At 39.6% G+C, this 27,953-nt stretch overlaps 1 protein-coding gene and 1 long non-coding RNA gene across 20 annotated transcripts in view; one reads left to right on the forward strand and one right to left on the reverse strand.

The window, feature by feature from the left end:
• FOXP2 (forkhead box P2) overlaps nucleotides 1–27,953 on the reverse strand; it is a 314,143-nt gene that overhangs the window by 190,548 nt on the left and 95,642 nt on the right. The gene's annotated exons all lie outside the window — the stretch shown is intronic.
• On the forward strand, nucleotides 3,048–27,933 carry LOC137561427 (uncharacterized). The gene is made up of 3 exons (XR_011030007.1): nucleotides 3,048–3,373; nucleotides 7,346–7,465; nucleotides 27,762–27,933. It is a non-coding gene; the product is annotated as an uncharacterized lncRNA (long non-coding RNA).

A 27,953-nucleotide genomic window follows, 5' to 3' on the forward strand; every position in this document is an offset into this window, starting at 1 on the left:
TGAAGGAATTCTGGAGTGTTCAGAGACAACTTTCTACTCAAATCCAGCTAAATGCAGTCAAACTGATTTGGCAGCGTTTCATGATACAAATGGATAATGACCCAAAACATACAGCCAAAGCAACCCAGGAGTTTATTCAAGCAAAGAAGTTGAAAATTCTTCAATGACCAAGTCAGTCACCTGACCAACCCAGTTGAGCATGCACTTCACTTGTTGAAGACTAAACCTCAGGCAGAAAGGCCCAGAAACAGCAACTGAAAGCCGGCTGCATTAAAGGCCTGGCAGAGCACTAAAAAGGAGGAAACCCAGCATCTGGTGATATCCATAAGTTCAAGACTTCATGCTGTCATTGCCAGCAAAGAGTTTTCAACCAAGTATTAAAAAAGCAAACATTTTATTTCCAGTTATTCAATTTGTCCAATTACTTTTGAGTCCCTGAAATGAAGGGATTGAGTTAAATGCTTTTGTTCCCTCACATTTTTATGCAATCATTTTGTTCATCCCACTGAATTAGATGATAGTCTACACTTCTACAACTGCATCTGAGTTTCAATTAAAATTCATTGTGGTGATGTACAGAACCACCGAGGAGCCCATGCACTGAGAGGCTTCTCACAGTTGCTCCCCCTAAAATTTCAATAAGGCCTCTTGCACACTGCACATCGCAAATCTGATTTCTGATTCCAATTTTCCCTGGATGCTAGCAACACAAGATGCAGGACCGAATCGCAAGATTCAAAATCACAAATTGGAATCGTAGGTAGTGTGCAAGAGGCCTAAAAGTGTGTTCTATACTGAAATAGACCCATTGGGCCTGATTCACAAAGCGGTGCTAACAGTTAGCACGCTAGTGAAAAGCCCTTTATCATGCCTAAACTCTGTTTAGGCATGATAAGTTTAGGTGTGATAAGTTTAGATGTGATAACTTTAGGCATGATAAGTTTAGGTGTGATAAGTTTTTTGGCGTGATAAGTTTAAGCACCAACTGGGTTAGCACCGCAGTGCACAGCTGATCAAAAGTTTTGCGCTAGCAAAGTCTGGTGCACTTCGCATAGAGTTTAATGGCGCTGCTTTGCGTGCGGGACTTTGCGCGCGATCTAAACTTATCTAAACTTATCATGCCTAAACTTATCATGCCTACACTTAGCACGCCTAAACATATCATGCCTAAACTTATCATGCCTAAACTGAGTTTAGGCATGATAAAAATGGTTATCACGCCTAAAGTCTTTAACTGGGTTATCACCGCTTTGTGAATCGAGCCCATTGTGTCATCTGTTGGGAAGTAAGTCCACTGTCTCCCACTTTTAAGCTGCTTTTAGTGTATTTTATTCTTTCTGGTGTCTCGGTTTATCCTACATCAGTCAAAATTAGAAAAAAGGAGTAGTAGTCCAAATGTTTATGGACAAACTGTAAATCAGCAAGTTTTTTTCAGCAGAAATGACTAACCCTGACATATTAGTTTTTCCCCAATGCAAGCTTAAAGTAAGCATTGTTCCAGAAAAATACATTCCTATATGAAAGAAAATTGATAGAAAGCAGTCCAAATAAAATAGTCAATTTCCTCTGCAGAAGTCAATAGAAAAAGGAGGATTTACGGTCATTTCCTTTTCAGATGGCATTGTGTCTCCTAAAAACATAAAAAAGTTGGTTTGGTGTCACTACAATAATCTACTGCTACTACTTTGGTGTGGCTGTTAACTGTTTTAGATTACAGGCTGAGGTGATTGTGCACAGAAGACTAAAACTGTTGTGAATAGCTGGACATTGCTATCTGCCCATGACCACATCCCCATTATTTTTCTTTGCTGTGCTGCACACTGTAGGGGCAAGAAGATTGCACATGTTTCATGGCATGTGGTTTATTTCATGTGGGGCATGATTTGAGAAAATAAAATATATTTAGTGTTCCTAATGGTAAACAGCAAAGTTGTATTTACATTTTGCTAGTTCAATCCCCCAGCAGTAGCAAGAATGGTCACCTGGCCCTTTGTCTAAAAAGATTGGGGAGCCCTGTAGTAGTGGAAATATATAACTATTATTTAGTATTTACATCTGACATCACCCACAGTGCTTTACAGAGTATAAATCTAATCTACAATCTAATCCCTAACATGGTACTATGTCTATCAGAATCTAAGGGCAATTTAAGGTAAAAAGCCAATTAACGTATCTCTGTGTTATTGGGATATAGGAGGAAACCAGAGTGCCCATGGGAAACTACAGACACATAAGGAAAATACAAACTGTGTGCAGATAGTAGTTCTGTAACTGGGATTCCCCTGCTAGTTCATGTCTGTTACTTCAAAATGCAGATATAATTACATGTACTGTATTTGACATACACTTTAAAGGACAACTGTAATGTGCAGAATTTGGAAGCTACCATATTTATTTCCTTTTAGACATTAACAGTTGTCTGGCAGCCCTGCTTATCCATTTGACTGCAGTAGTGTCTGAATAACACCTGAAATAAGCATGTAGCTAATTTTGTCAGATCTGACAATAATATCAGAAACAACTGATCTGTTGCATGCTTGTTCAGGGTCTATAGCTAAAAGAATTAGAGGCAAAGGATCAGCAGGGCAGCCAGGCAACTTGTATTGCTTAAAAGGAAATAAATATGGCAGCCTCTGTATCCCTCTCACTTCAGTTGTCCTTTAACACCCATCTGCATTTAATTCATAACTCACCCAGAGACAATATACTTTTGGTATTCATACTGCAGACTATCCTTTGACCATGGGCATTTCAGTTCCCTGTCGAAAAAAATAATGTGGGTCCTTTTTGCAATGTACCACTCATATGCTGGATGAATGTGATGAATCTCAAACAATTATAATCAGAATCCTTCATGTCACATTATTCTCAATTCTAGAGGTAAAATCTTTTTACTAAAATAATAAAAATTCAAAACCAATACAATTCTGCTCAAAATTTATAACAGAATCAATGTGCTGGTTCCTCAGATAGTGTCTAGTATCCATGACAACAGTTGCTTTGACAAGATGTGCATATGGCATTACACTGCCAGCTGGTGTGAACAATGTTTGAACTACTGCATTGAGATGCTGAGCAAACAGAAAAAGTTGCCACGTCTTAACCCTCAGGGAAGGCAGTCATCCCCTGATCAATTATGAAAAGACAGAGAGAGGTCTGCTACAGTCTGCTCCAAGCAAGTTTTCCAGCGAAAGTAGGCAGACAGTGAAAACCAAAGTAAACAAAATGAATGCACTGGCTCTATGTCCTTACAACTTTGATTTGCCTTCCCACATAAGCCTTTGGTATACGTTTACAGAGCATACTTTTAACATTTGGAGATTTTCCCACAACAATCAAGTCATTGTCTACCAGAATTCTCAAGTAATTGCAGGTCAGTTTTCAGATTTCATTGACACATTCCATTACTCAGTTCAACAAAAATACGGCACATCCCGAAAGTACAATAAACTATAATAGTAATGAAGGACAGCAATCCCTGCTATTAGAAAAAATAAATAATACAAGAAGGAAACTTAAGTAAAAGAAAACAACACAGAAGGATCTGCTGGAATATTGAAAATCAATTATTTCCAGACACAGAGCATGTTCTCAATATGAGCACCAGTTAGAAACATGATTTTAATTTAGGTGGCCAAGAAGTTTTCAGCCGTTCGCATGTGTGTGCATTTCCAATGAAAAGGTTCAGTGTTTTTATGGGGAGCTTTAACTTTTAATCCTCCGTTTTGCAAATGGTTATATATTGCATCATGATTCACACGACTAGCACTTCATCTTAAAGTATATTACATACATTGCTTTCTTTAGTTCAGTTCATGTTCTTGTCTTATAAAATAAAAACACACCATTCTGGTAATAGTTGCTAAGGAAAAATAAGACAATAGATGGAACACATTAGTAGCTTTAAATTCTAACTTGCTAACCGAATTGAAATTCATTTTAAAGGGTCATAAAGCTTTTTAAAATGGACTGAACTTCATATTAGGCTTTTTGTATCTAAGCTCTATTTTGATTGCCAACTATGTAAAAATACTATATTTAGTCTTCTGTGCTCATAAACAATATCCCCTGTGCATTTCATCCATTCTCCTTCTGCCGTTCTTGATTATTGGCACCATGTTTGTTACTGGTTTAAAGAGAAGGATATATTAAGGACTGGTTCAGATGCATGGTGACTTATTTAGCCAATGCTAAACTATTTTCTGCTACCATCCAGAAATGTGATTGGCATAGCATTGCACCAGTACCAGTCATTCCGTCATGTTTGGAGCCCCTGGGGGGACACAGAACCGCAAATGCTACTGATGCTGGATGATACACGTAGCACCCAAGACTAGACAAGACAATGGGATCTACCACAACATTCACATGGATGCCAACCGTTGTCACAATCATTTCAAACGGCAGTAGATCCCTCTTGGACGATGCTTTTGGTGGCTGGTGTAAACGATGCATTTACTTCCCGTGTGGACCAGCCCTAAAGCTGATCTTTAAGGAAAGGATACACTTGGAAACATGTTCCAAAAAAATGTTTTTGTGATGCATGCAATGTGCATTCGTTTATTATAAAATGTCCACAGCTGATAAATGATATGTTCTCATACAAAGCACATGCATGTGTGGAAGGAAGCAGACGTCAGCAAAGTATTTCTTCCCACAAATGGAAAATGTAATCATATGTAACCACGCCCATGATCTACATAGGCTTTTTCCATTGAAGAACAATGCACTAAGCCCTGCCTCCAAAGTGTCCCATGAAGCCTGCTACTTCCTTGATTCTAGGCATTTTTACTTGCTGGGATTGCAATGAAGATGCAGGGGATAACATAATTTATCACTCATGCTGCCTGCCAGCTGTAGACTGTTAATTTTTGTTCATGAAGTGCACTGAATGGAGTGGCTGAATTGAGTAATGGTTAAGGGCTCTGCCTCTGACACAGGAGACCAGGGTTCGAATCTCGGCTCTGCCTGTTCAGTAAGCCAGCACCTATTCAGTAGGAGACCTTGGGCCAGTCTCCCTAACACTGCTACTGCCTATAGAGCGCATCCTACTGGCTGCAGCTCTGGCGCTTTGAGTCCGCCAGGAGAAAAGCACGATATAAGTGTTCTGTGTTTGTTTGTTTGTAAATGAAATTAAGGGTCCATGTTGTGCACTACAGTGCAGATCCTTTCTCTATCCTCACAGGACAAAGACCAATCACTATTAGGGATGCTCGTTCAGATTTTGCGGAAATGCAATTTCCGATCCGCATCGAAATTCGGAAATCGGTAATGGGAGTGCGTGCGGTAGGCTAATTTTCACTGAAATTTTTGTGGAAATCGTGGAAATTTCTGCCGAGTTTAACAACAATTTTTTTCAAAAACTACAAGGTCTTTTTGAAAGATTTTTTTCCCTCTTGTTCTTACTTTTCTGTTTAACATTCCCTGAAAATTTGGTGTTTCTAGCACTTATGGGGGATTTGCTATTAACCTCTAAATTCGGCATTATACCACATAGCGGTTCCAATACGGATTTTCGCTGTAATTTCTGCCGATTTTAACATGGATTTTCTCAACAACTACAAGGTCTTTTTGAAAAAATGTTTTTCCTTGTTTCCCCTTTTCTGCTTAACATACCCTGAAAATGGTGTTTGTAGAACCTACGGGGGCTTTGCTATTAACCGCCAAAGTTGGCCGCTGTAGACTGTACTGTAAAATGCAAAAAATTTGCATTACCGATATGCGGTATTATGCCGAATTTAGAAGTTAGTAGCAAAGCCCCCATAGGAACTAGAAACACCAAATTTTCAGAGAATGTTAAGCCAACAAATGGGAACAAGAGGTAAAAAACATATTTCAAAAAGACTTTGTAGTTTTTGAGAAAATCGATGTTAAATTCGGCAGAGACTACCGCGTAAATCCGCATTGGAACCACTATGCGGTATGACACCAACTTTAGAGGTTAATAGCAAAGCCCCCATAGGAGCTAGAAACACCAAAGTTTCAGGAAATGTTAAGCAGACAAGTCGGAACAAGAGGAAAAAAAATCTTTCAAAAAGATTTTGTAGTTTTTGAGAAAATCATTGTTAAAGTTGGTGGAAATTACCGCGAAAATCCGCATCAGAATGCGGAAACAGTAGCAGTAGTGGTAATTGGCAATGGCGGAATGCGGATTTTCGGAAGAAACAGAAATTGGCATTTCCGACCATCCCTAATCACTATTTTGTATCTCTCTGCAAACTATATGCCTGTGTGGGATTTTCTCTGGACATCATCAGTGCAAAGTCAAATTCAGGAAGCAGTCATAGGAGGCCAGCCATATTCAGTTTTACTGAGAAGGTAAATGGTGGAGGCTCACTTTGTGCTGACTTGTAAGTGATGCTATTCTGCATGCATGCCCATTTAAAATGCAAATAAACAAGGCAGGTATGGAATTGTTAAACACCTACATCCTTGCTCTAGGAACAGAGAAATTCCACTTTAGGTTAGGACTGAAAATAAAATTAAAACAAATATATGAGGTTTGCTGCAGCCTAATTTGGATACTTACCTCGGAAGGGGAATCCTATGGATCCTACAGGAGGTTCCCCCGTCCTCTATAGCCAGGCTGATCCAGCGATTAGACCCTGGGAGCACAGCCACACTGCGCCTGCAAAGCAGAACTTCATATAGCACTTCACTTCAAGTAGCACTTGGGCTCTGGCAGAAAAAGCAGAGTCTGCTCAGTCCATGCTACTTGCACAGGGGTAGACAGCTCACGCATGTACAGCAGCAAGGACCCGTATGGGCTCAGCATTTTTAGCCATGGCACTGTGCATGTGCAAGCTGCTGACATGCAAAAAAAAAAAACATTTTTTCGGGGGTCCCAGTGCCAGAATAAGCCAGTGAAAGAGGACGGGGGAAGCCTCTGAAGTATACAGAGGCTTCTCCCGCCCAAGGTGAGTAACCCGTATGGGCATTTTTTTACCTACAGGTATTCTTTAAGAAATGATCTACTAAAGCCTCAACATGAGACGCTAAAGTTGTAGTAGAACTGAAGTTTATTATTGCTTTCAATAAATATTTGCAAACTAAACTGTTCCAGAAATGTCAGCGCAATGTTTTCTGTTGATATTTTCCCAACTAATGTTTTTGTTTGCAATATTATATCTTTGCTTTCCAGTTATTTATCTTAAGATTGATAAGAAAATCTGCCAAGTGTTCCAAAAACAATACTAATATTTTAGGAGAGAATTTTACCGCAACCTTAACATATAAAAACAAGCAACTGAGCAATCATATATAAATATATGCTAAACCGTGTTCTGGATTATCATAATAATCATTGGGCAGATGTGTTGGCCTACTTGCTGTATGTGTTTCACAGCTACATCATATACCAGTCGGAGACAGAAGAAGAAATAACGTATTACACTTGAAATGGACCTAAAGTCACAAAAATCTTCCAGTTGTGGACAGAGTGAGGAAGAACTAAAATATTTAACAGGTAATCTTTTAGTAAAAGATTTTACATTACTTTCTACTGATGTAACCCCCAACCCTATAAACTTGACATTTTCACCTACTTTCTATAAAAAGTGTTTCTAATGCTATCTGTGTCTCCAGTAGACATACTTGCTCTCGACTGCTATAAAGGAAATCCTTAATGCCTTGTACAGGATGTGAAACAAAATGTCACTGGACACATGATAATAAGAAAACTCACAAAGTTAAATTCAGTCTCCAGTCCACACTATACAAACTAAAAAAAAAAATCTGGTTAGAAACCTACATAAGCAACACAAAAAATAAGTAGAAGGTGGTTAACTGCAAATATGAATACTGATTATTGTAGATTAGTGGGAAAAAGGTGCATTTTTAAAGCAGGTGTTGGCCCCATTCCAACTGCAAATCGCAAAGTGCACAGAGAGAATGCAAATATTATTCCTGTTTGCCTGCTATGGTATAGAACAGCCAAGATGCAGGTTGCATCCAGGGCTGTGGAGTCGGTACAAAAATCTTCAGACTCTGACTCCTCACTTTCTGAAATCACGACTTCCGACTCCAACTCCGGGTACCCAAAATTGCTCAGACTCCGACTCCTCAACTCCGACTACTTAGTCTAATAATTAACAGGTCGGTGGATTTTGTACAAAAATCATGCGACTCCGACTCCCGACTCTGACTCCTCAGTTTCTGAAACCACGACTCCGACTCCAACTCTGACTCCGGGTGCCCAAAATTGCCCCGACTCCGGCTCCAACTCCAACTCCACAGCCCTGGTTGCACCCACCAAACAGGTCGACGTGCTCGTAGGTCCAAATCCCTCAGCCTTTGGGGATTGTAAGAAGCTGGAAAGCCAGAAGCTGGATGCTTCAATAAAGAGCTTATAATACATCATCAAGACGGTGCTGGGTCATCTTCTGGCTTTCCTGCCTGCTATGGTATGCTTGCAAAGTATTACTCAATCATAACAAAATATTTAACAGAAATAAAAATGCAGAAGGCAGCATGTTTGCAATTTGGCAGCAATACCATCACACTAGTGAGAACCACAACATAGGTTTTTAATGAGAAAGCCAACATCTTCTTGATCCACTAATCACATGTGATCTGAAAAGTGAATCAGATTACGTGCAGATTACGTGCAGTGGAAAGAGCCCTTAGGGAAGGGTCTCCATCGGAGGTTTATTGCTGTCTGTGCCGCCATTGAGGAGAGTTTCTTCACTTCCTCTTCCAAGGACACAATAGAAATTCAGAGATCTCTACAATAATTGCATATTGTGTCCCTTATGGTTTGTACAAATGGCCTCCTGTGAAATGCCCAAATACTGTGCAGATGGCAGCTATTACATTTTAGGATTTACCTTATTTTTGTCTCATGACTAACTAGCTGACAGACAAGCACTAGTCACACAAAATGTAACTGTTTTGCAAATGTTAAACTGAATTTTCTAAAAATTTTGCTATCCATGAAAAGAAGATTTTTGTGGAGAAATTGTCTTTGCTAAATTTTTTGACCATACCGCTTTGCCACCCTCACTTGGAACATCGTCAGGGCTATTGAGACGTTCAACAGTCAGTAGTTATGTGGTTACAATTGCGTACAGCAGCTGTGTATTTCAATCTAAGGCAACTTAATATTATTAAAAGTTCTCACTGCGAACACAGGCATGAGACTACAATTATACAACTAATAAATGTACTAGCCTTTCAACAACCTTTGCTGTGTTTCAAGAGAACCTAGACGAGGTCTGCAATCTTTTACCCCTCAATCCCTTAAAATGTTTAACATTCTAGTCAAGTTTACTGGATAAATTATGATATCCCCAAGGAGATGCCTTCGTAAATTAGGCCCCTAAATGAACTGAAAAATGTCCTACTGTGTACTAGAAAATTTTGTGCAAACATTCTACGCATGCATCAGATAACACAAGATGAAACATTAACCATTTCAGCCACCCGGATGTGATGCTCAAGTCCAGGCGCCTGCTCTGCTGCGGTGCCGTGCTTCTGCGCGATCGCGGCCGTGCCCCCGTGCTGTCCCCCGGTAGCCCTGGGATCAGTGAACGGGAACATGGTTCCCGTTCACCAATCCGCGTCCCCAGCAGAAAAACCGAAGCGCTCTTACTAGAGGCTTCAGTCTTTCTGCCAATAAAATTGTCTGCGTCCCTCTTGTGCTTCCGGTTAGCGAGAAGCACAAGGAGAAAAAAAACTCAAGGTGGCCATCTTGTGGCCAAATAGTAAAACTCCATTTACATATTTTTTACATTACAATTTACACATATAATAACATAAAAAATTAACTGTTTATTTCCCACACCAAAATATTACCCAAATAAAATTTTAAATGGAAAAAAATTACAATAAAAAAACAAAAAACAAAACCATAAATAGTTACCTAAGGGTCTGAACTTTTTAAATATGCATTTGAAGGGGGTATACTATGAACATTTTTTAAATTATAAGCTTGTAAATAGTGATGGATGCAAAATGGAAAAAATGCACCTTTATTTCCTAATAAAATATTGGCACCATACCTTGTGATAGGGACAAAATTTAAATAGTGTCATAACCGAGACAAACGGGCAAATAAAATACATAGGTTTTAATTATGGTAGCGTGGATTATTTTAACGCTATAATGGACGAAAACTGAGAAATAATGATTTTTTTTCTTATTAATCCTGTTAAAATGCATTGATAAAAAAATAATTCTTAGCAAAATGTACCACCCAAAGAAAGCCTAATTAGTGGTGGAAAAAACAAGATGAATGGGAGGTGAAAATTGCTCTGATGCATAAGGTGAAAAATCCCCACGGAGTGAAATGGTTAACCCACATTAACATTATTCTTAGGTATTTTTTAGCTATATGGAATAATGTTAACAGCCAACACAGCAATGCAAGAAAAGGAAGTATGAAACTCCGTTATGCACATTTGCATCTCAAGCTGCCACAGAACCAGAAAAATATCACACCCTTCTCAGGAAAACTATTTCTTGTGTTCTCAAAGTGATATCGATGTGGAGAAATTAATGTGAAAGTCCAGTCACTAAAATGTGATTGTACACACTTCAACATGGTCAACCTTAAAGCAGATCCGAGATGAAAAACTAACTATAACAATTAACTTGTCTATATATCTTATCTAAAGTTTACACAGCATATCTAGCTGCAAACAGCTTCAAAAGTGTATGATTATTTATTCCTGTGATACAATGAGGACCGCCATGTTCTGTTTGTCACATTGTCACAGGCTGAAGGCTGGAGATGCTATCAGCTTGCCCGTGTGTAAATTCAGTCCCCTCTCCTCCTCCCCTCTGCCTCTGAAATCAATAGCTAGTAACCTCCTCCTCCTCCTGCCCAGACTGAGCTCCCATAAGCCCTTGCTACAGTGCCAAGGCACAAAAGGAGCTGAGGGCGAGGCTTGTCTAGTTTATATGGAATTAGAGTATTGAAACAAAATTAAAAAAAGTATTTGGCTTGAGAAATGCCCTATAAACTATATGAAAGGAACACAATTATGCAATGAGTAAAATTTTATCTCAGATCCACTTTAAGTCCAAAAACATTTCATCAGAGTGTGCAACCGTTTTCCAAAAACTATCCTCCACTCCTTAATAGTTGCACTCATTTCTATAAGAATTCTTTAAGAAACATATAATGAGTTTGATCAGGTGATAGGTGTGTAAGGCCCTGGTTTGTTGGTGATGGTCATGTGTTGCATACAGCAAGAAGAATGTGATAACATCATATCAGATATATGCAATTTTATCAAGCTTATCAAGCTGATCAAACTGATTACAGGTTTCTCCGTGAGACATGAGCATGCTTAATCCTAACAGAGAGAGATATCCCTAATCTCATCTAACTGAGATTATGTAATTATATTGTGTTTCTTCATGAACACCCTACTTAAAGAAAACCTGTACTGAAAATAAAAGTCAAAATAAGCATACACAAGTCATACTTACCTTCCATGTAGTCTACTCCTCAGTGTCTTTCTCCTGTCCCACGTCCTGTTTGTTCACTATGATCAGGGGAATTTTCCGTCCTCCATTTTGAAAATAGCCATTAACCCATAACAGCTTTCTGGTCAGCACACAGTTAAACTGTAACATTGCCCACTTGAGCCATAGGGAAACATGAACATTACCTGGTACATCCGTTTTCCTCTCAGCTATAACTGACAGCAACTGATATTTTACTGACAGCAACTGATATATTTCAGATCTGACAAAATATTGTCAGAACTGGATGGGATTATTGTCAGAAGAAAATGGTGAGCTTCTGAGAGGAACTGATGGCAAGGTAACTCTGTAATGTTCATTTGATTTATGTTCATTTGTTCATGTGTTTATTGTAAATATTTTTACTCAGTACAGGTTCTCTTTAAGAAGACTAACAAGGCAGCACTTAAAGAGACATTGAAGCGAAAAAAAATTATATCATCATGAATTGGTTGTGTAGTAGGGGTAATTACTAGAACATTAGTAGCAAAAAATATATATTCTCATATTTTTATTTTCAGTTATACAGCTTTTTTTTTAATAACATTGTATCATTCTCTATTACTTGCAGTTTACACATTACTCAGCATTCTAAAAGTTTTTGCAGAACAGGCAGTGAATTTCTGACCTTTCCTGAACTGTGTTCTGCAAAAGAAAAAAACAATACAGCTGAGATAACCTAATTAGAAGTCAGAGCTCTCCAAGACTTTCAAAGTCGCAGAGCTCAATGGCTATTTGCATAGATAACAACTGGACTTTCTTAACGCTTCCTGTACTGGAAACAAATATTAGACTTGTGTCTCTGCTCCTAATGCTTTATTTCTTAGCTCTACTACACAACCAATTCATTATATCATAATTTTTTTTTCGCTTCAGTGTCTCTTTAAGGTTAGAGGAGAGATTCAGTGGAGAGATAGAGAAAAGTTTTAACTTTGTACTACCATTGCTAAAACGTATCAGTACCAAGTCTCAACAATAGAGTTATCAGGGGATAGAAATATTAACTACTAAGAGCACGAATATGCTTACATCACGGAAGGTTAACGTGTACCTTATACAGAGTGAGTCAAATGATTTATACTTACCCGGGCTTCTTACAGCCCCTTGTAGTCCGTTAGCTCCCTCGCCATCCTTATAGTCCCCTCAGTGTTGCCGCGGTCAGCCCTGTAAGTCTGCGAGCTGATTTGCATGCCACTGTACAGGCGTGGTCCCGACCAAAAGCAACCCTGATCACGCTCCCGTGGCTAGGAGCATTTTGCACTTTTCACACAATTTGTGCTACTGTAACTGCAGTTGGCAGAATACTCCTGGTCATGGGAGCACAATCAGGGGGTTGCGCCTGTCCAGGACTGCGTGTGAGCAGTGACTCGCAACACAGTTAAATTATGGGCTTCACAGTGGCACAACAAAAGGGACTAGACGAGCTGCAAGGGAGCAGAATGACTACAGGGGGCTGGAGAGTTGCGAGTGGGTGACAACAGGGGGTTACAACTCGCCTGATTGCTGATTCCAGGAAACAGGGCATCACAGGACATGCCATCAGTACATGCCAGCTTTTTATGCGCTGGCAGCAGGCAAACCAGCCCTGATCTAGTAGTACGTAGTATCTCATCTCTCCACATTTTTATAAGTAGCAGCTTCCTGGCATGACTGCACTCTTAACATGTTAATTTGAACTTTATTCTTTTTGGCATATATGTCGTATTTCACATGTATGGAGGAGAAAAAATTATGCAAATTCTTTTGGAAAGTATTAACATTCTTTAAAACAATGAATAGCTGTCTGTACCGAACCCTCATATGTACGCCTTATTTAAGAAAGTTTGATTCAATATAATAAAGTATTGTAAAAAAAAATAATAAAAAAAACTTCTCTCCTCCATTAGATGGGAAAATAGTTTTAGTTCAAATTCTATTTTAAAGTACCAATTTCACCATTACATAGCAAAGTTTTACTCTTAATGGAAACTTTTTCTAAATGTTATAATTACTACTAAAGCAGTATTTTATCCATGGTTTATAATGGAAAATACTGGCTGTAGCTTTCTCCAACTTTGCCCAGTAGGTCTATGCTTTAGCTAACTAGAATAAAATACAATCAAATTCCCTGTCTGAAACTATAATGGCAACATTTATTTTTTCATACTTTGAAATGTCTGTCTTAAATATGTAGCATTTCAACGGCTGGTTGTAAACACAGCAGGTAAAGCAACCATTTTAAGAGATCAAAGATGATATAAGCTCATACTGGAAAATCACTCAGACATGATATCTGTTATAGTCATTTCATAGCTCATGCTACAATTTCTTCGTAGCCGCTGCATCATTTTACTTTTACATCTGGTAATACACATATTTATTATTCCCCAAAACCGACTGTTATTGTGACTAATGAAAACTGTAAAGATCAAGCGCTTAAGGCTGTGACACATTTCTATCAGCTCCTTTGTAACCATTAAATCAATGAGCATTTGTGTAAACCGACAAACGAAAAATAAGAGATTACCCGGAAAATCAGCACTCTAACACTTTTTCACTTGTACACAGCATTAAAATACATTTCATGAGCCATTGAAATGAAGCTAGAAAAATAAAGGCTTCCAATTGTTCACTCATTGCACCTGAAATAAGTCCCATGTTTGGAAGGAGAGATTAACAGTCTGATAGAGGAATGTGAAATGGGCAGAACTAATAACATGCCCTATATCCATTTGCATTTCATTTCAAAGTCTAAAGTACTGGGGAAAATCATCTCCAATATACATTTCCCATTCTAATATCGTCCACAATTCAATTTAAACTATGCTTAAATAATTTTAAAAATGGTATATTTACAGTTCATTAGATGAAAATAAATGAAAGCTAAAATGCAGTGTTGCCTTATTTACATTTTATTCTGTGTTTAAGCCATATTTATTGTGCACAACAACACATTTAAAAATTATTATTTAATCAGGAAAGTACACTATAGTACACACCAACTCTTCAGCAGCAAAGGTTGCTGCTGTGAATAAGGTTCTGCTAAACCCTGGAGTCTTCTGGTGTTTGGCTGGGCACTTTGGCTTGGAAGCTTAGCCATGCGTCTATTTGCTCCATACCATACCACACCACACCTTCCTCCATTCAATAGCATGCACCGATTGTGCTGACCACGCGCCATCACCTGGCCTCCTGGTGAGAGCATTGCTTGACCTCTGTAGTAATGCCAAGCCCAGGAAACATTCAGGTTGGGAGGAAGAAGGGAGTTGGTAGTCAAAGCATAGGCACTTGTAATACTGTTAAAGGAAACATGAAGCTCACAGAGGGCAGGGTTCTCCCTCTAATGTTTCTTGTCACTGTACTTTGTGTGGAAACAAACAAACATCAACCATGTGTACTTGTGTTGCTGGATGGCCTGACTGTACAGTATATTAAACTATTCATGTATTTGTGCTACCCATGATTAGTCATGTACTTTGTACAGCACTATAGAAGATGTTGGTGTCATATAAATAAATAATAAAGAGAAATATGGAAGCTGCTTTAGCTCCATTCTGTCATTGAGATCTGTTCCGTCAATGAGCTAGAGTATTCTGCTGCATATAAGAGCTAGAGTGTTCTGCTGCATATAAGAGCTAGAGTATTCTGCTGCATATAAGAGCTAGAGTGTTCTGCTGCATATAAGAGCTAGAGTGTTCTGCTGCATATAAGATCTAGAGTGTTCTGCTGCATATAAGAGCTAGAGTGTTCTGCTGCATATAAGAGCTAGAGTATTCTGCTGCATATAAGAGCTAGAGTGTTCTGCTGCATATAAGATCTAGAGTGTTCTGCTGCATATAAGAGCTAGAGTGTTCTGCTGCATATAAGATCTACAGTTTTCTGCTGCATATAAGAGCTAGAGTATTCTGCTGCATATAAGAGCTAGAGTGTTCTGCTGCATATAAGATCTAGAGTGTTCTGCTACATATAAGAGCTAGAGTATTCTGCTGCATATAAGAGCTAGAGTGTTCTGCTGCATATAAGATCTAGAGTGTTCTGCTGCATATAAGAGCTAGAGTGTTCTGCTGCATATAAGATCTAGAGTGTTCTGCTGCATATAAGAGCTAGAGTATTCTGCTGCATATAAGAGCTAGAGTGTTCTGCTGCATATAGGATCTAGAGTGTTCTGCTGCATTTAAGAGCTAGAGTGTTCTGCTGCATATAAGATCTACAGTTTTCTGCTGCATATAAGATCTAGAGTATTCTGCTGCATATAAGAGCTAGAGTGTTCTGCTGCATATAAGATCTAGAGTGTTCTGCTGCATATAAGAGCTAGAGTGTTCTGCTGCATATAAGATCTAGAGTGTTCTGCTGCATATAAGAGCTAGAGTGTTCTGCTGCATATAAGATCTACAGTTTTCTGCTGCATATAAGATCTACAGTTTTCTGCTGCATATAAGAGCTAGAGTATTCTGCTGCATATAAGAGCTAGAGTGTTCTGCTGCATATAAGATCTAGAGTGTTCTGCTGCATATAAGAGCTAGAGTGTTCTGCTGCATATAAGATCTAGAGTGTTCTGCTGCATATAAGAGCTAGAGTATTCTGCTGCATATAAGAGCTAGAGTGTTCTGCTGCATATAAGATCTAGAGTGTTCTGCTGCATACAAGAGCTAGAGTGTTCTGCTGCATATAAGAGCTAGAGTGTTCTGCTACATATAAGATCTAGAGTGTTCTGCTTCATAGAAGAGCTAGAGTGTTCTGCTGCATATAAGATCTAGAGTTTTCTGCTGCATATAAGAGCTAGAGTTTTCTGCTGCATATAAGAGCTAGAGTGTTCTGCTGCATATAAGAGCTAGAGTGTTCTGCTGCATATAAGAGCTAGAGTGTTCTGCTGAATTTATGTCAGCTGGATGTCCTACTATTTTACATATTCCTAGCTTCATATTGTGAGCAATCTTCTGCTGCCAAACCTATGAATGTGCTTTGCTATAATATGTGGGCTGGCGGCAGCTGAACTCTATCCTGTTCACACTGTTAATTTCTCTACAATCAAAGCAAGCATTTGAGTAAGAAGCCTAAGCAGAAGACAAGGGGTGCTAACTAAAAAGATAGAGATATGATGATAATTAAATAAGCCTGAGATATATACCACTCAACATCTAAGAAGCCGACAGACACTACAGTGCACAAAAACTTAAAGATAACCTTAAGTGAAAATAAAGTGATGAGATAATTGCATCTCTGCTCTTACTCCTAAAAATGTTTTTTTAATCCCAGTTTTAGGTTATAAAACCTAAAAATGGAGACTTATTGATTTGACTCTGCTATATGACTCAGTCTTCCTATGTGTAAGAGAGCTAAAATATATGAACTTTTGACTTTTTTTATCTATCCCCTGCTCTCAGAAAAGAGCTTTATGGTTGTAATTCTTTATCATTGAAGGTTACCCTATAGTCCGACTGGGTCTGACTGGAGAGAAACTCTCAGTTGCAAGGCTGAATGGTTACCGTAACTCTTTCAGGCAGAAAAAAAGGAACCCTGTCTAGTTATTTGTACATACACGTCTATTTCATCATGTCACATCAATTAAGGTGCACTTTAAATATGCATGACTGGGAGCTGGAGAGGAATCCCTCCCAGACAAAAGAATGGACATCCATGCTCGTTTCATTGCTTATTCGATGTTCTTGTATTAAACCCCCCCCCCTCCCCCCAGCTAAATAACAGCTTGTATTAATATCTGCTATGCATTCTTTGTGCTTAAAGACCTGCAGTTCTGTTGACTGGTTAATTTAAATTGTTAATTGTACCACTCTCTCAGATGCAGAATGCAGTAAGCTACAAAGACTTTCTATGTTTTGTTTTGTTATTTGAATATACAAGCCGGGTTTTAGCATTGTATTACTATTTACCTTGGGTTTAAACAATGCTGATCAGACTCAGGTATTTTTGCATATTAAGCTTTGTTATTAGGTATTAGGCCATATCCACCCAGCCCTAAGTGGCCTAGAAAATTGAATGGAAGTAAGTTAGTTTTAGGTTTCTAGTTTTGTTTGTTTTATTTTTGTTATGAGAAACAGGGTTCCTCCCTGTAAACTTTAAGTTATCCTCTGGGTTTTTTTTGCGACATATATAGGTTTTTAACTCTGTGCAATCCTCAGTTACCTGTTAGAGATTCATTTGGAGGAAAAATCTAGATGTTGTATTGGATTGGATTCTCTCTTTTGCCTTCTAGGCACTTTCGCTTAGAAACTGGGACTTGAAGACAGGGTGTGGGAATAAATAGAAATTTGGTGAGGATGAAAGGGCAAAGATAAAGAAAAAAACTGTTGGGGATTATATAGGAAGGAGTCCCTAATAATAGGAGACGGTTTGGGTTATGTATAAAATTATTTACCCATGTACAAAGTCTGCAAAATTTCATAGATCGCATAAGTGCTTCAGTTACTTTGGTGGCTGGCTAATATATTTAACCCCCTTGGCGGTATGAAAAATACCGCCAGGGGGCAGCGCAGCAGTTTTTTTTAGATTTTTTTTTTAAATTATGTAGCGAGCCCAGGGCTCGCTACAGGATAGCCGCTGCTCAGCGGCATCCCCCCAGCCCGGCGATAGGCAATCAGGAAATCCCGTTCAAAGAACGGGATTTCCTGGAGGGCTTCCCCCGTCGCCATGGCGACGGGGCGGGATGACGTCAGCGACGTCGGGACGTCATTGGGAGACCCGATCCACCCCTTGGCGCTGCCTGGCACTGATTGGCCAGGCAACGCAGGGGTCTGGGGGGGGCGCTCGCCGCACCGGATAGCGGCGATCGGGACGTCATTGGGAGACCCGATCCACCCCTTGGCGCTGCCTGGCACTGATTGGCCAGGCAACGCAGGGGTCGGGGGGGGGGGGGGGGCGCTCGCCGCACCGGATAGCGGCGATCGGGCGAGCGGCGGTGGCGATCGGGGTGCTGGCGCAGCTAGCAAAGTGCTAGCTGCGTCCAGCAAAAAAAAAAATTATTTAAATCGGCCCAGCAGGGCCTGAGCGGCACCCTCCGGCGGCTTACCCCGTGTCACACACGGGGTTACCGCTAAGGAGGTTAAGGACAACTGAAGTGAGAAGAATGTGGAGGCTGCCATATTTATCTTTTTAAACAATACAAGTTGCCTGGCAGCCCTGTTGATCTATTTGGCTGCAGTAGTGTCTGAATAACACCAGAAACACGCATGAGGATAATCTCGTCAGATCTGACAATAATGTCAGAAACCCCTGATCCGCTGCATGCTTGTTCAGGGTCTTTGGCTAAAAGTATTAGAGGTAGAGAATCAGCAGGAAAACCGGGCAACTTGTATTGCTTAAAAGGAAATACATATGGCAGCCTTCACATACCTCTCCTTACAACAGTCCTTTAACAAAGTAAAATAATAACTACATTTTTAGAAAAAAATAAGTACTTACTCAACTAGAACAGACTATTAGTTTTTAGTATTTTTTCCTCTAGTGTACAACCTAAGCATTTAAATTGTAATATGGGAGAACTTTGTGTACAGTTACAATATTAATAATTGAGACAGACTATCCTGACACACTGTATTGCATTCACATATCGATTTTATCGCCTATGTAAGTGTATATGCAAAACCATATAGTAATATAAGTAGTCCCCAACTTACGAACAACCCGCTTTTACGGACGGCCCAAAAATGTGAAATTTGATTCTATAGGAACAAGGCAAAACAATTTATTCAAAAAAAGACCTTATAGTTTTTGAGAGCATCGATTTTAATCACTTTCCCCCCGCCCGTACGAATTTCTCCGTCCCTTTTTCCATCCTTTAACCCCCAGGGACGGAGAAATCCGTCCTTTCCGCGTTCTCGCCGCTGTCCGCGCTCCCGCTCGTAAACACGCCGCCTGCCGCTAGTAAACACGCCACCGCCCGCTCGCCTGGAGATCAGTGAACGGGAAAATCCATTCCCGTTCGTTGATCTAAGCCCCGCAATGATCCGCTGCTCTATGATGAGCAGCGCGATCATTGTGAAAAGTAAACACTTACCCAGCCTCCAAGTACTTCCTCCAAGCTTCCGGAAGGACGCTTGGAGGTCGCATTAAAACAAAAAGTTACTGTGGCCAAATAGTAAAACTACACCCTACACATTTTTCACATACAAATAAATTACTTTTACACAAAAAATTAACTCATTACCTCCCACACTCCGAATTTTTTTTTTTTTTGTAATTAAAAAAAAAAATTAAAAAATGTACAATAAAAAAAAATACATAAATAGTTACCTTAGGGACTGAACTTTTTAAATATTTATGTCAGGAGGGTACAACACTGTTACTTTATAAACTATGGGCTTGTAATTAGGGATGGACGCAAAACTGAAAAAAATGCACCTTTATTTCCAAATAAAATATTGGCACCAAACATTGTGATAGGGACATAATTTAAAAGTTTTATAACCGGGACAAAAGGGCAAATACATTTCATGGGTTTTAATTACAGTAGCATGCATTAATTAAAATCTATAATGGCCGAAAACTGAAAAATAATTAATTTTTTCCCCACATTTTTCCTATTTTCCCATTAAAACACATTTAGAATAAAATAATTCTTGGCATAATGTCCCACCTAAAGAAAGCCTAATTAGTGGTGGAAAAAACAAGATATAGATCGTTTAATTGTGATAAGTAATGATAAAGTTATAGATGAATGAATGGAAGGAGCGCTGAAAGGTGAAAATTGCTCTGGTGGTCAGGGGGTAAACCCCCTCAGTGGTGAAGTGGTTAAAAAAATCTAAATGTTTAAACTGTTAATATGACATTTTTCTGTAGTACACTAAGGGAACAGGGGGACAGGGGTGATACAGTGTGTGTGTGGGGAGGGGGGGGGGGCAGAGGTGACAGAGGGGGGCACTGAAGGCACAGGTGAACCAAGGTGACATGGTGGGCACTGGAGGAACAGGGGGGCATAGAGGGGGCAACAGGGGACAGAGATGGCACAGTGTTTCAACTTATGGACAGATTCAGCATAAGAACCAACCTACCTTCTCTATCTCATTTGTTAACTGGGGACTACCTGCATACCACTTCATCCTTTTAGATTATTATTCTTACATTACAATTTGTAAACAAGCTGATGTCATCTATTGATAGATACCTTCCATACAGTATGTGTAAATGAGTATGGTTACCAGGTCATATCATTGATGCTGATGAAGTTAGTGGACCTTTGCTCTGGAGTTAATTACTCATATGGAAAATCATAAAACATAATTTCATAAAGACCTTCCATGCAGTACTTGTTAGGGTTGCATACTTTCCCCACCTATCAGATCATTTTTAATAAATGAAGGCTTAGGTTTGCATATTTTCTTCAGTTAAAAAACTGAAATAACATTTGTCTACATCCTTGTAATACATGCATCTGACATGAAAATAACAGTCGTAAAGTTATGTTAAATATCCTGGCCCTGCCTTTTCAGTGATGTTTCGCCTAGGCTGCTTAAGTATGTGGAGTTCCCCTCCTAGCGAGTCAGGTTATTTCGGCATGTGGCGCTGAAGCTAGGCACCGTCATAGCAGTAATACTATGCTGCGCGCTCCCTGTATTGGTAATTCGGAGCTCTGCCGGCTGCCAGACCCCAAATTACATCTCCCTCAGATGGAGAATAGTATTAGTATAGTATTTATCCCCACCTCCGAGTTTAGCGGCAGCAGGGTGAACTGACTGGCGCCGAGACGCCATGTACTCCCTCCCAGAGCATTCTAGGAGACCATGGCAAATATGCAATTAACTTTGTCACCTGTCACCTAATAGGAGATCATTTTAAAATTCTTTTTAAAATAACTTTTAAGCGTTTTACAATTGAACAAGTACCTAAATGTTGGTTAAAAATTACCATAAAAACTATTTAGAGCATTTTCTTCTTGCTGGTGGTTTAAAGGGACTCCGAGCACCTCTCATGGGTATACCTTTAAGCCAGACGACTTCCAACAAAGTTGTGCTATGACACCTCTGGAGGAGCCTCTTGCAATGACCATGCGTCACTTCCTATTCCTGCTTCATTCAGTGATGCACTTCTCTAACAGAGAAGGCAGGGGTGACCCGGAAGCTATAACAACGATTTTTAAATTGAAATTGAACAAAAACTATTTGGTGAAGAACGGCGATTCAGGCATCAAATGAAAGAGGAGAGCACAAGCTACAGAAAGGTATGCATCTCTAAGTACTTTGCAGTACTGGTCGGAGTCTTAAAGGCATCCCCATGAGAAGTGCTCGGAGTCCTTTTAAAAGGCATTTTATGACAAAGTGTGAAAAAATCACCTACCGGTAGGAGAAAACTCAGGAGAAAAAAGTTAATTGCATATGAACCCATGTGGTGTTGTTCCTGCTGACTTATACTGGCTTCAGGACACTGAGTATACAAACATTCCTCAGAGATCAGTTGACAGCACTAAACATGCTGCAACCTGTTATAGGTTTCCAAATGTTAGTCGGGATGAGGAAAGGGCGAGGAAAGACTTTACAATGGGCAAACACTGACTAAATAAAGTAATATAGTACAACATAAGCAATTTTATCAATAAATACCAATTGTGGCAAAAATAATGTTAACATCAGGACATTTTTACTTTAAGGGCCCTCAAGATCAGCTGCCCCCTAAACCCCCTTCTGATTTGCCTCTAGACCCTTTCCCACTTTCTCAACAGGAACCATGTGACCAAATGTCTCAACACTGGTTCAAATAAAAATGTGACTTTAAAGCAGGTCTTACCCTCTAAAAAAATCTTAAATGTAGTAAAGGTGCAGCAGAAGACCCTTCAGAGCAGAGTGGTCTTTTAAAATGACAATGGCTTTCGTTTGGCATAATTATAGACCTGCTTTCCATTCTCTTGGCTAAGGATGCACCCATATCCTAATACAAGTGAAGGGAAGCATAACCAGGATCAAGTCAGTTAACAGATGCTTTCACTATACAAAACTGCCTGAAGAGGTTATTGGCACACTGTCCACTGTGTATACAGTTTTTAATTAAAAAAATATATTTTCAGAAGGTGAGACCTATTTTAAACCATATTTTTGGGAAGACAAACCATAGCAGCAACTTAGGCTTTCATTTTGTAATAAAGGCATGCATTAACCACATAAGGACCGCAGCATTTTGCACAGATCTGTGCTGCGTGGGCTCTTCAGCCCCCACAGATCAGATTTCACGCAGGGTGACCAGACTTCCCCCCTTTTTTCCCCACTAGGGGGATGTCCTGCTGGGGGGGTCTGATCGCCGCCGCGCTGTGTCGCCGAGCGGGGGGGGGGGCTCCTCAAAGCCCTCCTCCACAGCGCTATTCTGCCCTCTCTCTCCTTCCCTCCCTCCCCATCTCGCTGTGGGTGGCACAGGATGGCGATCCGTCCTGCGCCGCCTCTGATAGGCTTCAGCCTATCAGATCCCGGTGATCCCCGGCCAATCAGAGGCCAGGGATCGCCGAACTCCTTTACGTCTATGCTGCGCCGTACGACGTAAACACCGGGATTTCTTCCCCGCATGCTTACATATAGCCTGCAAGCCGCGATCGGAGGCTCGCAGGCTGTTCACGGAGACACCCTCTGTGAACTGACATGGTACGGACGCTTGAACAAGCGTCTGTTTCCATGGAAACACCACTGCGACCGCCTATCGGCTGACGTTGGTCGTTAAGTGGTTAACCAAGCTTTAGGGATTGCATGCATTAGATGGGACTGGTAATTTGAGTAGTAATATCATCAGTAAAGAAAATGCATGTAAGCAGTGACTAAACACACTCATTAGTAGCAATCTAACGTGACATTTTGAGTAACATAGCACCGTAAACTCACCTAAACTGAAAATTGATAAAAATATACAACATTCTATCAATATCTGATCAATAAAAGGTTAATGTTGAAGCACTTAAAGCACTTTTTTTATTCTGTGCCAGTCGGAAATGCTTACATTTAGCTAAATATAAATATGTACAAATTATTAATAACTCCACATTTAGCAATATTAGAAGCAGCTATATTTTAAATAACTTATTTAAAAAATAACTCATTACCCAGTTTACTGCCAGAGGGTTTTCTGGCAGAGCTACATTTTTATTTTAAAGGAAAAAAAGGAAAAGCTACAAGAATATGTTCACTAAAGAATAGAAATATAGTTCAGACTGGATCACAGACTACTTTTCAGTATTAAAATGGCAAATACGCCTATTTTTAAGGCACAGCGCGTCTATACATTTAGTCCTAAAATATGATAGCTTAACCTAGAAGCCTGTTGCATTTAACCAGTAAAATGAAAAACGACATCTACGCCCATTAATATCTGCATTGTATAAACAGCACAGCATGACACATTCTTGAGAGCTGAAGGCTACAAAATCTCCCTGTAACATAAATAACAAAGCACTCAGAAGCATATTGATGTTGATATTCATCTCTGAGAAAAACACTGCTGCCTAGACTTCTTATGAAAATAGATGCAGCCCAAATGGATCTCCTGTAATTGGTTTCAGATAGCGAGGTCAGAAGAAATATGATATGAGAAACTATTATGTGGAACAGGAGAAACAAGAATGTTTACACAGGCCCTCCCCCATTTTACAAGCCAGAGGTACCTATGCCATATGCTCTTGAAAGATAACTAGTCCTAAAATGAGGACAGTGTGTACTGTAATTTTCTTTAATCTGCATTGCTTCCATGTAATAGTTGGATACACTTATTTAAGTATTTTCATGCTTTATCTGTCTGCAATAAATGCTGCATAATAACCAACATAATACATAGCTTGTAGTCTGAGAAGCGAGTTTATGCTTCCTATTTAAACTAAATAATTTATAATAAACGAAAAGAAAATACATAAAAAAATACTCCTCTTGGATCCTTTTTACCACATATCTAATGCTAGCCTTATACAGCCATATCAGTTTGTGTTCCAGATTTGTTTATGAATGAACTGGAGCAAACTGCCATTTCAAATCCTTAAGATAATATGTGGACTTCAGCAAGAATCTTCAAGACACCTGCATTTGGTCTACAAGCTGTTCCATTACACACAAACAAACACAAGACCTAAGTCTCTGAGGCCTTGATCACATTGCGTTCGGCTCGCGTGTCCGTCCGCGGTGGGCTTTTTTTACCACATTTTTTAAAGCGTTTTCCGGCAATTTTCTGTGCGTTCGCTCGTTTTTGTGGGTGTTTTTGTAAGCTCTTTTGCAGAGCGTTTCCGTCTTTTGATCCAGAAAAAAATCCGAAACAATAAATACAATGGTTTTTTGTTTTTTTAAATGCTCACGCAATCACTTGCCAAAGCGATTTTGTGAGCATTTTGCGGTTTTCCTATACCTTCCATTGAGATAAATCGCCTCAAAAATGGCCCAAGCTCTTCTAAGCGGATTGCAAAAGAAACACTCAGATATGAACTCTCTCATAGAAAATCATTGCACACGTGATTTTAGGGCGATTTTTAAAATTGCCTGCGCTTACATTTTTACAAAAATTTCTATAATGTGAACAAGGCCTTACCAGGTTTCCAATCTTGATGCTCAAAAAAAAAAGCACAGGCATAAAGTACAGTATATTAGTGTGGATAAGCAGACTTTTTGATATCCAAATGGGGAGGGGTCAGCTTATTGGCAGCTAATGCATAAACAGCGAGGGCTCCTTATATAGAGCTGGGATTGGACCATGCTGCAGAATGAATATCTACCTGTCCTTGCTACAGCTTGCATCCATGCATCTATTTTGCAAGATCTGAACTGGTTGCTAGAGCTCCAGACTCATTACCAGGGGCGTAGCAATAGGGGGTGCAGAGGTAGCGACCGCATCGGGGCCCTTGGGCTAGAGGGGCCCCAAAGGGCCCTCCCTCAATTACAGTATTAGCTCTCTATTGGTCCTGTGATCATAATAATCACTTCTATAGATGCTTTGAATAGTAGTGATCATTAACAAGCTGTTCCCCATCCCCTTCTTGCACCTCTGACACTGTAGTTGCCATTGGCAGGTTTTGGTGCGCTATATCAATTGTTATGTATAGATTGCTTGGGGGGGCCCCATTGTAAAACTTGCATCGGGGCCCACAGCTCCTTAGCTACGCCACTGCTCATTACGGTCACATGACAGTGAACTTGGAGCTTTAGTGGCCAGTTCAGCAGCTGCTGAAGAGATACCAGGAGTGGAGTTGAAATATACTTCAAGGGAATCTAAAGTTAGAGGTATATGAAGGCTGCCATATGTATTTCTTTTTAAGCAATACCAGTTGCCTGGCTATCCTTCTGATCTTCTGCCACTTATACTTTTAGCCCTAGACCCTGAACAAGCATGCAGCAAATCAGGTGCTTTTGACATTTCTGGCAAATCTCACAAGGTTAGCAGCATGCTTGTTTCTTTTATGATTCAGACACTACTACTGTTAAATAGATCAGTGGGGCTGCCAGGCAACTGGTATGGTTTATAAGAAAATACATATGGCAGCCTCTATATACTTCTTGCTTCAGGTTCCCTTTAAACTTGTGGAAATAAAGACTCTCACTTTATGACTTGCAAAGCTCTGGAGTAAACTACCCTCTGGTCATAAAACCTCTTGGGAATAAAACTCACAAACATAACAACATACATTTTAAAAGAATTATGCATTTTATCCCAAATGTATCCTGATAGGCTAAGTAAGTGTTATGATGCCATAAAGAGAAAAATGCATATGCTACATTTACGAGTTTGGTTCCAACAGTAATCATTTAATATGTGATTCTTTATTGGTCAATGTCCATTTAAAAGGACTTCACATTTTCAAACAGATTCAGTGGCATGGCAGCAAGGATACACAGTAGATGCATTAAAGGGAATATGTTAAGAAAAGCACAACAAGACTTGAAGTTCACCACTTACCGAAATAGGAAGTTCCACCAAGTTTTATACTACAAAGTAAAACTAAGCCCCTCTGAAATTACTGTATTGTATAATTATGTGCAAGGTTGGGAGAGCAGTGTTAAGAGCTCTTAGCTCCATGCAGATATCTACTGTAGTATCAGAGCCTTACACAAAAGGTGTAAACCTTGCTGATTTTCTACTTCTCAACACTAAGCAATTGCATCATCAGCTGAAAAGAAAAGCAATGCCTACTTTGTTTCATTCTATTTTACAGCACTGTGATCTTACTTCATACGTGACACATTCACAACATCTATCTTCTAAATGAACTGGATTGTGCAAGGTCTTCTTCAATGTCTTGCTGTGCTTTTATGGGCATGCATTTGTATAACGTAAAAGTGTTTATGCCTATGATTCTAGGATAACACAGAGATGATCTGGTAGAGGTATTAGAATAAAACTAGGTTAGCATAGCAGAACAGAATCATATCCCAGGGTGACAAACATGAGTTTCTCTCTTTGGACAAAGAAATGGGTACCACTGCATGATGAAAGCAAGGGAAGAAATGTAAGTATAAGATGAATGAGCATGTGCCCCCTCTAGTGCTCAGTAAATGTATATGGAGAAAGTTGAGACCAGTGACAAAATGAATGTCACAGATCAGTCAAGACAGCGAAAGCACTCCATGCTGACCTTCAGGACAACTAACACAGTCAAGCCCTGTTGATATTCCACAGAAAATGAGAAATCAGCATTCCATGGAGTTGTACCAAAGCACAATACTCTTACTCAAATATAGCAGTAATATACTAACATGTACTTTTCCTGGCATAATGTGGCATTCCACCCTTGAACTTGCAAAAGTCTAAAGCCCCACATGGTCAAAACTTTGCCAGTAACACTGCTAATTTACAGAATGCTAAACATATGCCATTTATAATATACAACCAGAAGCAGTTTTTTAAAGATACCCTCTGATCATTACTATTATTACAGCATCACAATCTCAGAAAAAGCATTCATTTTTTTCTGTGCAATTAATGGGGTTGCAGCAGATACAACATGCATACACTGACTTTGCTTAACTAGGGCACAAATATGAAATGAGTCTGGGCTTATGCTTTAAGCACAACGTTAGAGATAGGGATTTGAAGGATGCCATATTTATTTCCTTTTAAGCAATACCAGTTGCCTGGCTATCCTGCTGATTCTCTGCCTCAAATTCTTTTAGCCATAGACTCTGAACAAACACGCAGCAGATCAGGTGTTACTGACATTATTGTCAGATCTGACTGGATTAGCTGCATGCTTGTTTCTGGACTGATTCAGACACTACTGCAAACAAATAGACCAGCAGGGCTGCCAGGCAACTGGTACTGCTTAAAAGAAAAAAAATGGCAGCCTCCATATAGCTCTCAGTCTAGTCTTTTAGTCATAGAAAAATTAACATACTATGTTTAATTTGTTACAGACCATCACTATGGGAGAATCTCCTCAATTTCCTGTATGGATAGGAAGTGGTGGAAATTTCCACAGATGGGGACAGAGGACAGCAGTGAAAACCCTAAAGACCTTCAAGCCGCACTACCCAATACTACAATGTTTTGTTTACCAGAATTTTAGATTAAAGTGGACCCAAATTAAAAATACAAGATTTCAGAAA

The sequence above is a fragment of the Hyperolius riggenbachi genome, chromosome 3 (assembly GCF_040937935.1).
Source record: "Hyperolius riggenbachi isolate aHypRig1 chromosome 3, aHypRig1.pri, whole genome shotgun sequence".
NCBI classification, from domain to species: domain Eukaryota; kingdom Metazoa; phylum Chordata; class Amphibia; order Anura; family Hyperoliidae; genus Hyperolius; species Hyperolius riggenbachi.